The sequence below is a fragment of the Elephantulus edwardii genome, unplaced genomic scaffold (genome assembly GCF_000299155.1).
Source record: "Elephantulus edwardii isolate Elephantulus edwardi_28Jun2011 unplaced genomic scaffold, EleEdw1.0 scaffold00044, whole genome shotgun sequence".
NCBI lineage: Eukaryota > Metazoa > Chordata > Mammalia > Macroscelidea > Macroscelididae > Elephantulus > Elephantulus edwardii.
In genome coordinates this window covers 15,234,385-15,246,883 of record NW_006399794.1, presented here as the reverse complement: position 1 = coordinate 15,246,883, position 12,499 = coordinate 15,234,385, and the positions used below count along the sequence as shown (strand labels likewise).

At 41.9% G+C, this 12,499-nt stretch overlaps 1 pseudogene; it reads left to right on the top strand.

Moving 5' to 3' along the window:
- The first annotated feature begins 602 nt into the window (after positions 1 to 602).
- On the top strand, positions 603 to 2,774 carry LOC102845403 (annotated as a pseudogene).
- Positions 2,775 to 12,499: the final 9,725 nt, after the last annotated feature.

Sequence of the window (12,499 nt, the reverse complement as noted above, 5' to 3'; positions counted from 1 at the left end):
ACCATTTTTTTTTCCAGTGGACCAATTTGGTGAGCACATCTAGGGCTGCATCAATTTATTGAAATATTGATGATATTCCATCAATTCCTGGGGTCTTATTTTTTGCCAAATTCTTAAGAGCAGCTTGAACTTCCTCATTTATTATTATTATTGATTCTTGATAATATGCTACTTCCTGAAAAAGGTTCTATATTGGCCAGTTCTTTAAGTTCAGTGACTCTATTTTTTCCATCTTTTTTTTTTGCTGCTTCCTAGATCATTCAACATATTGTATATATGTCTATAGTACCTTTAATTATTGCAACTTGTGGCTTTAATTTGTTCCTAAGTTCCTTTAAGCATGAGAAATGCTGAATGAGTTTTTCCTTTTGATTTTACGACTCCAGCTCTTTGCACATTTAATTATAATACTTTGCTTTATCTCCTGTGCTGCCCTTTGCAATCTTTTATTCAATTCCATAACTTCTTCATTTCCCTCCTCTCCTTTTTTGGCTTCTCAGATTCTAGTACAACATTCACTTAAAGTCTCCTCTGACATCCATCTCTGTCTTTTCTTTCACCTTTGTCTCTCTAATGACCAGGTGCTGGCTGAGGCCAGGAAGATGTCCACTCGGACGCTGCTGCCCACGGTCAATGAGCGCGACACGGAGAACCACACATCACACGGAGATGGGCTTCAAGAAGTCACCTCTCAGACTGGGCGCTCTGGAACATGCTGCAGAAACTCTATAGCTTCCTGTGCAAACAGCCCCACATCGGAAACTACAGACTGTTGAAGACAATCGGCAAAGGCAATTTTGCAAAAGTGAAGTTGGCGAGGCATACCCTGACAGGCAGAGAGGTTGCAATAAAAATAATTGACAAGACTCAGTTGAATCCAACAAGTCTACAAAAGCTCTTCAGAGAAGTAAGAATAATGAAGATTTTAAACCATCCAAACATAGTGAAGTTGTTCGAAGTCATTGAAACAGAAAAAACCTTGTACCTAATCATGGAGTACGCAAGTGGAGGTGAAGTGTTTGACTATTTGGTTGCACATGGAAGAATGAAGGAAAAAGAAGCAAGAGCTAAATTTAGACAGATTGTTTCAGTGGTGCAGTACTGCCACCAGAAGCACATTGTTCACAGAGACCTCAAGGCTGAAAATCTATTGTTAGATGCTGATATGAACATAAAAATAGCAGACTTTGGTTTTAGCAATGACTTTACTGTTGGCAGTAAACTGGACACGTTCTGTAGCAGTTCTCCACATGCAGCCCCAGTGCTCTTCCAGGGCAAGAAGTAGGATGGGCCCGAGGTGGACGTGTGGAGCCTGGGTGTCATTTCTACATGCTAGTCAGTGGGTCACTTCCTTTCGATGGGCAGAACCTCAAGGAACTGAGAGAAAGAGTATTAAGAGGGAAGTACAGAATCCTTTTCTACATGTCCACAGACTATGAAAACCTTCTCAAACGTTTCCTGGTGCTAAACCCAATCAAACGTGGCACTCTACAGCAAATCATGCAGGGCAGGTGGATCAATGCGGGGCACGAGGAAGATGAATTGAGACCATTCATAGAACCAGCACTAGACATCTCGGACCAGAAGAGAATAGATATTATGGTGGGTATGGGATATTCAGAAGAAGAAATTCAGGAATCTCTTAGTAAAATGAAATACGATGAGATCACAGCTACGTATTTGTTGTTGGGAAGAAAGTCTTCAGAGCTGGATGCTAGTGACTCCAGTTCTAGCAGCACTCTCTCACTTGCTAAGGTTAAGCTGAGCAGGGACCTCCACAGCAACACGGGTCAGTCTCCTCACCACAAGGTGCAGAGAAGTACCTCCTCAAGCCACAAGCAGAGGCTTGTGAACACGCTGGACCTTCTGTTGTGGCATATCCGAAGAGGAGTCAGACCAGCACGACAGACAGTGACCTCAAAGAAGACGGGGTTCCTGCCCAGAAGTCGAGCAGCAGCACCGTTGGAGGAAAGGGCATCGCTCCAGCCAGCCCCATGCTGGGCACTGCCAGCAACCACAACAAGGCGGCCATCCCCAAGCGCAGGAAGAGCTCCACGGTGCCCAGTAGGACCACAGCATCTGGTGGCATGACAAAGAGAAACACTTATGTCTGTAGTGAGAGAACCACTGCTGATCGTCACTCTGTCATTCAGAACGGCAAAGAAAACAGCGCCCTTCCCGATCAGAGCGCCCCAGTTGCTTCCACGCACAGTGTGAGAAGCGCGGCCACCCGTGACCGCACCCGTTTCCCCAGAGGAACTGCCAGCCGAAGCACTTTCCATGGCCAGCCCCGGGAACAGGGGACAGCCACCGATAATGGTCTCCACCTGCCTCGCCCAGCCTATCCCACGAAGCCACACCCTTGTCCCAGACTCGAAGGCGGGGCTCCACTAATCTCTTTAGTAGATTGACTTCAAAACTAACAAGGAGCCGCCACGTGTCTGCCGAGCAGAAGGATGATGGAGGAGAGGCCAGGGCTGCTCGCTACACTTCACATGGAGTATGAAAACCACCAGCTCCATGTAGCCCACCAACATGATGCGGGAGATCCACAAGGTTCTGGATGCCAACAGCTGTGACTATGAGCAGAGGGAGCACTTCCTGCTCTTCTGTGTCCACAGCGACGACACACCGAGAGCCTCGTGCAGTGGGAGATGGAGGTGTGCAAGCTGCCCAGACTGTCCCTCAACGGCCTCCGCGTCAAGCCGATATCCGGCACGTCCATCGCCTTCAAGAATATCGCTTCCAAAATCGTCAACCAGCTGAAGCTGTAGCCCAGTCACCGTGGTGCAAATCAAGCAGCAGCCCCATGTGTTTTCCCAGACAATGAGGAGATGAGAACTGCGCTCAGCGGTGAAACCCGGACAGGACAGGCTAAGAGTGAGCGCTGAGCGAGGCTGGTCTTTCCTCGTCCACGCGCTACAGTAGCCGTGGGGGACCCCCGTGTGCTCCCTGGCGCCCGAGCATCCCATTCCATCGGCGGCCACATCGGTTCCGAGTCCCTCTGTGGGAGATCATTTGGTGCTAAAACATTAAAATTGCCAAGGAGGAAAATACTGAGTTGTACTAAGCCTTGTTGACAATTAATACAGGTTTACAGTTTAAAAAAAAAGAATGGGGAGTTCAAGGAAAATGGACACTCTGATGACTGGACATAAACATAAAATGGATGGAAACAGACAACAGAGGATGCCCATCATGAGGTAAAAGTATGTCTTAGCAATAAGTATGCCTGTATCAATCCCAGGCCCAGTTGGGGTCCCTAGAAGATCCCCCAAATCACCACTAAGCTGTATAGAACACCATGAAACTATGAGTGGGGATCCAATAAAATTCTGTGGCTTTAGAGTAGTGTCAGCCATGGAGCCTCTTCTCAAGCACTCAAAGCATTCAGTCAGCAGGCATAGACACAAAATGGGAAAAGAGGAGAGAAACGAGATGTTAGGTTACTATTTGATGTCTAGACACTGTGTGAGCTGGTAGGTTCAAGAGAGAGTGAGGGGTGCCACAATCACCCCAAAAGAGAGTGGAGGTGCAACATGCTTCTCTTCCAGGTTTTGTGCACTGGATGTTAAGTCTTCGTACCAGACATAAGGCCAAGGACTGAAAAAGAGAAAAGAGGAGAGAGAAAGGAAAAGAGAAAGAAAGAAGAGAAGAGAAGAGAAAAGAAAAGAAGGGGGAAAAGGAAGGGGAGGGAGGGGAAGGGAGGGAAGGGAGGAGAAGAAGGGCAGGAAAGGAAGGGATAGAAGGGGAAGAAAGGGAGGAAGAGGAAGGAAGGAAGGAAGGAAGGAAGGAGGAAGGAAGGAAGGAAGGAAGGAAGGAAGAAAGGAAGGAAGGAGAAGGAAGGAAAAGTGAGAGAGAGACAGACAGACCAGGGGAAAACCATGTCCTAAGGAGGGTTGGGGCAGGTTTTTATAGTAGGGTCTTTAGGGAGGAAAGGGTAGGTCATTCCATTGTGGTTTAGCCAGGTAGGAAAGGCTGTTCACTCCCTTTGTTGACATGTTGATAGTCTCTGAATCCTTCATTCTCCCCCTTGATGTTGGTTTGGGCCTGACACTTCCTTGTTCCCAACTTTTGCACTCCAGTCCTGACTTACTAATGAATTTGATTGCATGTTTTATCAATCTCAGACTGTAAAAGTTATTGAAAATCTTATATTTCTTCCTCTTTGGCTTTAATTGTTGGTAAATACATTTGAACACAATGGTATTCACAGGCTTTCCTTGTATGATAATGGTATTCACAAGTCTTCCTTGTATGCATATAGATAGTACCTTGTCACTGTATTGTATTTCAGAATGGATCTAGAAATGGTCTTTTTGACTCTGAATGCAACCTCATTTCTCCCACATATTTCACTTTTGGCATAGTAGATCACATGATTGTCTGTTTGATACACATGGATTGGCCTGTGCCAATCCATTTCAGCTTGTGAAATTCTAACATGGCACCATGTATGTCCATTACTAATAAAATCCATGGAGAACAGTTACGAGAAGAGCACACACAGAGACACACAAGGTTAAAGTGAAATGGGTAATAAAAGTGGAAGGCCTTGTGGGGAAAAGGGACATTACTCATTGTTCACATTTCTAGCCACTTCTTCCTGCTCACTCTAGATTTACTTGGCCTAAGAAGCTTTCCTTCCCCCTTTCCTCTAATAAGAGATTCTAGTGAATTCTATATTTTTAGGAGGGTAATTATCTAGCCATAAGACTTGTACTTTTAAAAAAAAATATTATTAATTTCAATGAAAATTTACAGAGACTTTGAATTTCCATTCATTCATTGTTGCACTTTTCTCCCCTCTCAACCGCCCCCCTAGTACATTACCCTCTTGGAAAAGCAAAAGAAATATTTTTTCATTGTTTTACAAACCATCCCCCTGGTCCACTCCACTATGCAGCCTTCGCTCTGGACTCCTGTTATGACAAAAATACCTAATCACATATCCCTTTTAAACAGTTTTTTCCCTCATCTGTTTCAATGTAGTGTACATTATTGAACCCATGTCTCTCAGTCTCCCCCCAACCCTGATGTCAGTTCTGTTTTACAACAGTGGCACAATGTAGTATTCGTCCTTTTGTGACTGAGATACTTCACTCAGCACAATGTCCTCCAGGGTCCATTTTTAATAATATTGCATGAGTTCCTTGTTTTTCAACGCAACATAGAGTCCATTGTGTGAATATACCACAGCTTCTCCATCCATTGTTGATGGGCACTTAGGTTGTTTCCAACTCCTTGCTATTGTGAACAAAGCCGCAATAAACATGGGTGTGCATATATCTGCTTGGATGGTGGTTATGGTCTCTTTAGGGTATATTCCCAGTAGTGGAATTGCTGGGTCAAATGGTATCTCCATTTGCAACTTTTTGAGAAAGCGCCATACCGCCTTCTACAGTGGTTGCACCATTTTATACTCCTACCAACAGTGAATAAGGGTTCCAGTTTCTCCACAACCTTGCCAGCATTTGTTGATTGCTGTTCTGTTAAATTTTGCTTCTTACTGGGGTGAGATGATATAACTGTTTTAATTTTCATCTCTCTTAGAGCTAGGGATTTTGGAAAGTTCTTCATGTACTTGTTAGCCATATGAATGTCTTCTTTGGTGAAGTGTCTGTTGGTATCTTGTGCCCATTTTTCAATTGGATTGTTTACCTTTATCTTGTTGTGATACTCAAGTATTTTATAAATTCTGGATATGTCTCTTATCTGATATGTCATTACCAAATACTTCCCCCCCCCCACCCCCGTCTGTGGCTTCCCTTTTTTACCCTATTGGAGAATTTTTTGGATGTGCATAGGGATTTGATTCTTAGAAGATCCCATTCATCTATTTTATCTTCTCCTGGTTGTAGGTAAGACTCATACTTTAAGGTATTCTGGTGATATAGTAGGTATTCTGCTGATGTGCTATTAAAAGTTTGGCAGTTCAAATTCACCAGCCATTCTACAAGACAAAGATAGGCAGTCTCCTCAAGTGAGAAGCTGTTATCCCTCTTTTAGTGAGTGTTGGGATCAAGTGAGGTACTGTATTAACTATGTGAATCTGAAGAACAAGGCTTCATTCCACCGAATCAGAACCAGAGACCTCTTGGAATGTAAGTGATCAATTAATCTTAGCAAAATCGCTGTTGTAAGTTCTCAAAACTTGCATGACTTTCATTCAATTTCTTTTTAAAATTTAATTTTAAATGTCTTCCATAACTTAAAACATATAATTTCAATAAAATTTTCAAAATAGAATATAGTTAAGACTTTAAAAGGGAAATATGAGACTGATAGATATCATGAAAGGACAGTAAGGTGAGCAGAGCAAAGAGCATTGGGAGGAGCAGGACCAGGGCTTCCCTCAGGCAAGGGGCAGTACCCTAGTGCTTTCAATGAGTGTCCCTCCCATGTGGAGTTATAAATTCGGGATTCTGAGGAGTTTAGGCACTTGCCTTCTTCTCTGCAAAATCTCTTGATTGTGCTGGGCACCGAGATGGCTAAGCATTTCCTACTGCTCCTACTGAGCATCTCCTTGCTGCTGGGCTTCCTGCAAGGTGAACTTCCAGAGAAGTTTCCCAGCACAGCTACAGAGAACTCATGTAGGTAGCCAGGGCTTTTCTTAATGGGAAAATGAAAGGTGAAGTGCAAAAATATCCTATTGTTTGCTTCCCTTGAACATCTTCCTATTTCCCTGTATACTTCAGTTTCGTCTCTACTACTAACCTTGGTACTCCCAAATAAATTTGGTTTTCTTTAACATGAGTTAGAAATTTTACCTGAGTAGGTGCCAGGAAAGTAATTTGTGTTTGATGTGAGCAGATGATGAGGGTTGTTCTGGAAAGGAAGGACCTCTGGTGGCCCAGTGGGTAAGGAGTTCTGCTGCCAACCCAAAGGCAGGTGGTTTGAATCTTCCAGCTCCTTTGTGGGGACCTGAGCACTGTCTCTGCTAGATGTGGATCAATGGTGGGACCAGTAGGAAACTGAGTCCAGAAAGAGTTTCTTATTTTGTTACTTTTTCTTTTCCAGCTTTAGAATGTCACCAATGTTTTTATATCAGATCTGATGGGACTTGTGCTGGTGGAAGACACAGATGCCAAACAAAAAATAATGAGATGTGTCTGCTGAAGAAGTTTTATGCTGGTAGGTGGAGATTGACTAGACTGATTTTGAGGAAGATGGCTCCCTCAGGAATCCTGGGGTCAAAACCAGAAAGTGTGAGAGGATTATCTTTTCCTCTAATAATTTGGGTTGTATTTGGTGCTGTGTTGCCACTAGTTCTAGACATACCATGAGAGAGGGTACCTCTAAGTTCTCTGGGAATTTGTGGATTGTTATATGAACATGCAAACAGATGCTGTTTGGTCTTCAGGAATTAGAGGTATTGAGGATTGCATTAAGGATTGCTTTTGGTAGGGTATCTGAGAAATAGAGGCTTATTTGGAGAGGTTTTGGGCTAGACCAATGTGGTCCACAAGACAGATTTATCTCAGTCCCTTCCTGCTAACCAGTGATGCCTAAGACCCTGTGTGGTTCTCCTCATTCACTGAGTGACTGGTAAGTCCAATAAGTGCTGATTGCCTACCTGTTTGGTGGTAAGTGTTTGACTTTCTGTAGGGTGATTTGGAGGCAGAAATCAGCAGCATTGTTTTCTCTCTTTCTTCTCCAGATGGTATCTTTAAATATGGACTCCAGATATGTAGCACTGAGTGTAACCCCACAAGTACGACTATAGGCCGTAAACGCATGGCTACCATATGCTGCAAGAACAACCTTTGTAATGCCTTCTCTGAAGAAGACATTTGATCATGAGCCTCTTCAGTCCAATTCAATCATATTCCCTTCTCATGTGTGAACCCCAAAAGACTGAACTTTATTTCCTCTTTTTTTTCAATGCTGTCAAATCAGCTCCATTTTAGGTGCAACTGTTCAAATTTCAATAGTTTAACTATCTTACCTTAACTTTGCTTGCTGAAAGTGAGAAGGACTTGCTGCAGTAGGTTAAATACTGTAGCCTTCAGTATGGTTTGAATTTCTTTTTTTCTTTTAAATCAAGTTTATTGAAAATTTAATTAGCAAAAAATGAAAATATCTGTCCAGATTTGTCATTCAAGAAGAACTTTCCATTTTGATTTTAGTTTGCATTAGGTAAGAAAACTATAAATAAAATACAATTTTCTTATTCTTACTTTTGGTTTTAGCAGATTATTCTTTTTTATTATATATGTTTTTAATATATATTTTAATGAATATTTATAAAGAACTTGGGTTTCCAATCATTCATTGTTGCACATTTCCAGCCCCCCCACCCCCGTGGGGGTGAGGGACTGTATAGAAATATGGCTTGCATTTCAACATCAAGGAAACAAAAATCCTCCTCACTGGACCTATAAAAAACATCATGATACATGGAGAAAAGACTGAGACTGTCAGTGACTTCATTGTACTTAGATCCACAATCATTACTCTTGGTACCAGCAATCAGGAGATCAGGAAACATTGCACTGAGAAGTCTGTGGTCAGGGACCCCTCCCAATTATTAAGGAGCAATGATGTTAGTTTGCGGTATAAGGTGTGTCTGATTCAAACCATGCCTTTTCAATCATTTGCCATGCATCTGAGATCTGGACAATTAATAAGGATGTCAGAAGAATCACCATCTTTGAAGTGTAATGTTGGAGAAGAGTGCTGAATTTCCCATAGATTGCCCATAGAACAAACAGATAAGTCTTGGAGAAAGTGCAGTCAGAATACTATTCTTTGGCTTTCCAGATAATGAACCTTCATCTCACATACATTGGCATGTTGCTTTGAGAGGTTATTCCTTGAAAAGGAACTTGATGCTTGGAAAGGTGGAGGGACAGTAAAAATAAGGAAGAACCTCAGGCAGGTGTTTCGACACAGTGACTATACCAGTGGGCTTGAGTGTGTTATAGATTATAAGGATGGCTCAGGACAGGACAAAGTTCAGATTTGGTAGGGTCACTATGACTAGAACTCAACTCAATGGCATCTAACAACAACAACAACCATCTGACAACTGGTTGGTTTTTTCCCCCCTTTCTACTCCTTTATTTCTTAACTTCTCCCCTCTTCCTCTTTCTTTTCTTCTTTCTTAATTTCTTCCTTTCTTTAGCAAACACTTCTTGACTTCTTGGAGAACACTATGCTTGGAAAAGTAGAAGGTTAGCAAGGAAGAGAGGAATATCCTTATTACAATCAATTGACACAGTGACTGCAGCATAGCAAAGACTGTAAAGATGTTACAGAATTTGGCATGATTTTGTTTTGTTGTAAATAGACTCGCTATAAGTAAGAGACACTCAAAGACACCTAACAGTAATAGTAATCATTGTAGTAAGGAGCTCTGATGGTATCATGCATTACATGTTGGGCTGCAGACCAAAAGTCTAGCATTTTGAATCCACTAACTGCCCACACAAAGCTGAGATAGTCTCCTCCTATAGTTCTACAATCTTGGAAACTTAGTGGTGGATGTGTTGGAATCAACATTATGGCAGATGGCAGTGGGTTTTATTTTAGTATTGTGGTTAAGCACTTTAATTAGGAGTGAATAAATGTACAATAGTTAACAACAGAGACAGAATATCTGCTCTCATCTCACCTTCAGTTCAGTGCTCTTTTTTCTGCCAGACTCAACAAAGCTAATAAAATTCTAACATTTGCTTGCCTTTTAGTCACAGGATGATGGTTTTAAAAAAGTCTTTCACCATTCTCCCCCTTCTCTTTCTTACATGCATACATAGTGCATCTATCTCTCATCCTCACAAATTTTCTCATTATTTTACCTTTTGCTCTTTACCTTTTTCTTCTAATAAATTCCTTACATTTTTAAGGCTGTTGTCACTGTGTAATTTTTGGTTTATGTTGTTGTTGTTGTTGTTAAGTGCCGTTGAGTCGTTTGTGACTCATAGCGACCCTATGTACAACAGCCCTAAACCATGCTCTATCCTGTGCCAATCGCACTGCCTCTGACACACCCATCCCAATTACCCCAGTCACTGAATCAATCAGTCTCATAGAGGGTCTTCCCCTCTTGCGCCGTCCCTCTACCCTCCAAAGCATGATGTCCCTCTCCAAGGACCTGTCCCTCCTTGCAACATGCCCAAAGTATGTCAGATGAAGCCCCAGAATCCTTGCCTCCAAGGAGTAGCTTGGTTTAACCCTCTCCAGGATAAATCTGTTTATTTTCTTGGCCGTCCATGGTACATTCAATACTCTTCTCCAGCACCACAGCTCAAAGGCATCAATTCTCCTTCTGTCCTCCCTATTCATTGTCCACCTGCCTGATGCGTAACAAGTGATTGCAAAGACCATGGCCTGTATCAGGCGCACTGTAGTCTCCAGAGAGACACTGTTGCTCTTGAGTACTTTAGAGAGGTTCCTAACAGCAGACTTTGCCATCGCGATACGTTTTTTGATTTCCTGGCTGCTGGTGCCAAGAGTGTTGACCGTGGATCCGAGCAAACGTTTTAAATTTTATATTGGTGTGAATGCAACATTCGTAGACAATTTTATATCATATACAATGTGTTTCACACATTCTTTATTTACACTATATTTCTTAGATCATTTCCATACACTTAGTTTTATAGAATTAGTCACCATTGTTCTATGCTCATTGCCAATCCGTCTTTTCCAGTCCCCACTAAATGTATCTTAATTCCTTCAGGTCCTTCTTCTGCTTACCAAACTCTGTCACTTTGTGATTCCCCTCTACCTCTATCTCTATCCCCCTTACCCTTATCCCCTTTTCTAATTGAATTCTTATCCATATCCTATTAGTTACCCTTCTGTTTTTAGAACAATGGTCTTAGGCAGTTTTGTCCTTATAAGTCTGAGTTAGTTCAATACTCTCTAGATTCTCCCATGGTATATATTATTTTATAAAATTATTGCTCCAGAGCACTGCATAGTGTTCCATCATGTGAATAGACCACTATTTCTCAAACACTTCATTTGTTAATGAACTGTTACACTGTCCCCATGTCCTTGCTATTGTGAATAACATTTCTATTAACATCAATGTACAAATATCTTTTTCTATTTCAGCTTGTTCTACATCAGCCCTGCTGCATGCAGGCCACTGCCCCACTTCCAGGAGCACCAATATCACAGGGGAGTGGAGAGTAAATGGGTGGATAGAGGTGGTTGGAGGCCTGAGCCATCAAATCAGAGTTGACTGGGGTTAGGGGATGGGAGGTGCTGGAGTGGCAAGGAGAGGGAACTGAGCTGCATAAAGGCAGGGCAAGGTAAGTATGGGGATACAATACATGTACTTAAGAGGCGGGCTCCTGGACTAACACCTGATATGTAACCTGCCTACTCTCATCTGCTCTTTTGGGTAGAATGCTTGTCTCAAATATTGCTCTAACGTTGAGCTCCCAAATTTGGACTGACCAGGGAGAAGTATTGGCTACAAACTTCTGTAAGAAGAGGCCTATGAAAATCATATGTACAGTAGAGCACACTTAGTTTAGAATAACAGAAATGGCCCCTAACATTTAGCTTTTGTATTGGGAGTCACAAAGAAGAAGGAAGAGTTGCAAACACACACTATTGGTTGGGAAATGTAACATGAGAAGTGTGAATGTAGAAAAATTTGAGACTGTTAAGGAAGAAATAGAACATATAAATATTGACATACTAGGGACTGGTGAAATGAAATGGGTTGGCATGGGACATTTTGAATTAGACAATTATATGTTCTACTATACTGGAAATGAAAAAGTGAGGAAAAATATGGGGTCACATTCATAGTTAAAAGGGATTTTTGGCATCTTAGTGGCACAATGTCGCACTGAAATCCCAAAGACTTGTGGTTTGATGCCACTGACTGCTCTGTAGTAGAAGCATGGGTGATCTCCTCACATGTCATTAACTGCCTCCAACCCTAACCCTAACCTAATCCTAACCCTAACCGTCGAAGGGTCACTTATGGGTTGGTTCTAGCTCGATGGTATATAATAACAACATGATAGTTAAAAAGATAATTTATTGATCCATCTTGAAATACTATGTTGCAAATGACAGGATAATATGTACGTATGTATGTATCTACAAAGAATACCACTATCCTTTAAATGCACGCACCAACAACCAGAGTCAAAGAGAATAAATTATTTCTACCAACTGTTCAATCAGAAATCAATTGAACATGCATCCAAAATGCATTAGTAATATTGGGTAACTAGAATGTAAAAAAACTTGGTAACAGGTAAGAAGGACAGGTAGTTGGGAAACACAGAGTTTGTGACAAAAAAGAGGGTAGAGACAGAATGATAGAATTCTGTACAATTTATGAGTTAGTCATTACAAATACATTTGATAAGAAATATGAATGTTAAGCATACACATGGACCTCAACCGATGGTCTACACAGAAATCAGACTAACTATATCTGTGGGAAATATCATTGGAGAGGCTCAATATCAGATATGAAAACTGGGTCAGGTGCTGATCATGGAACAGACCATCAACTACTCAT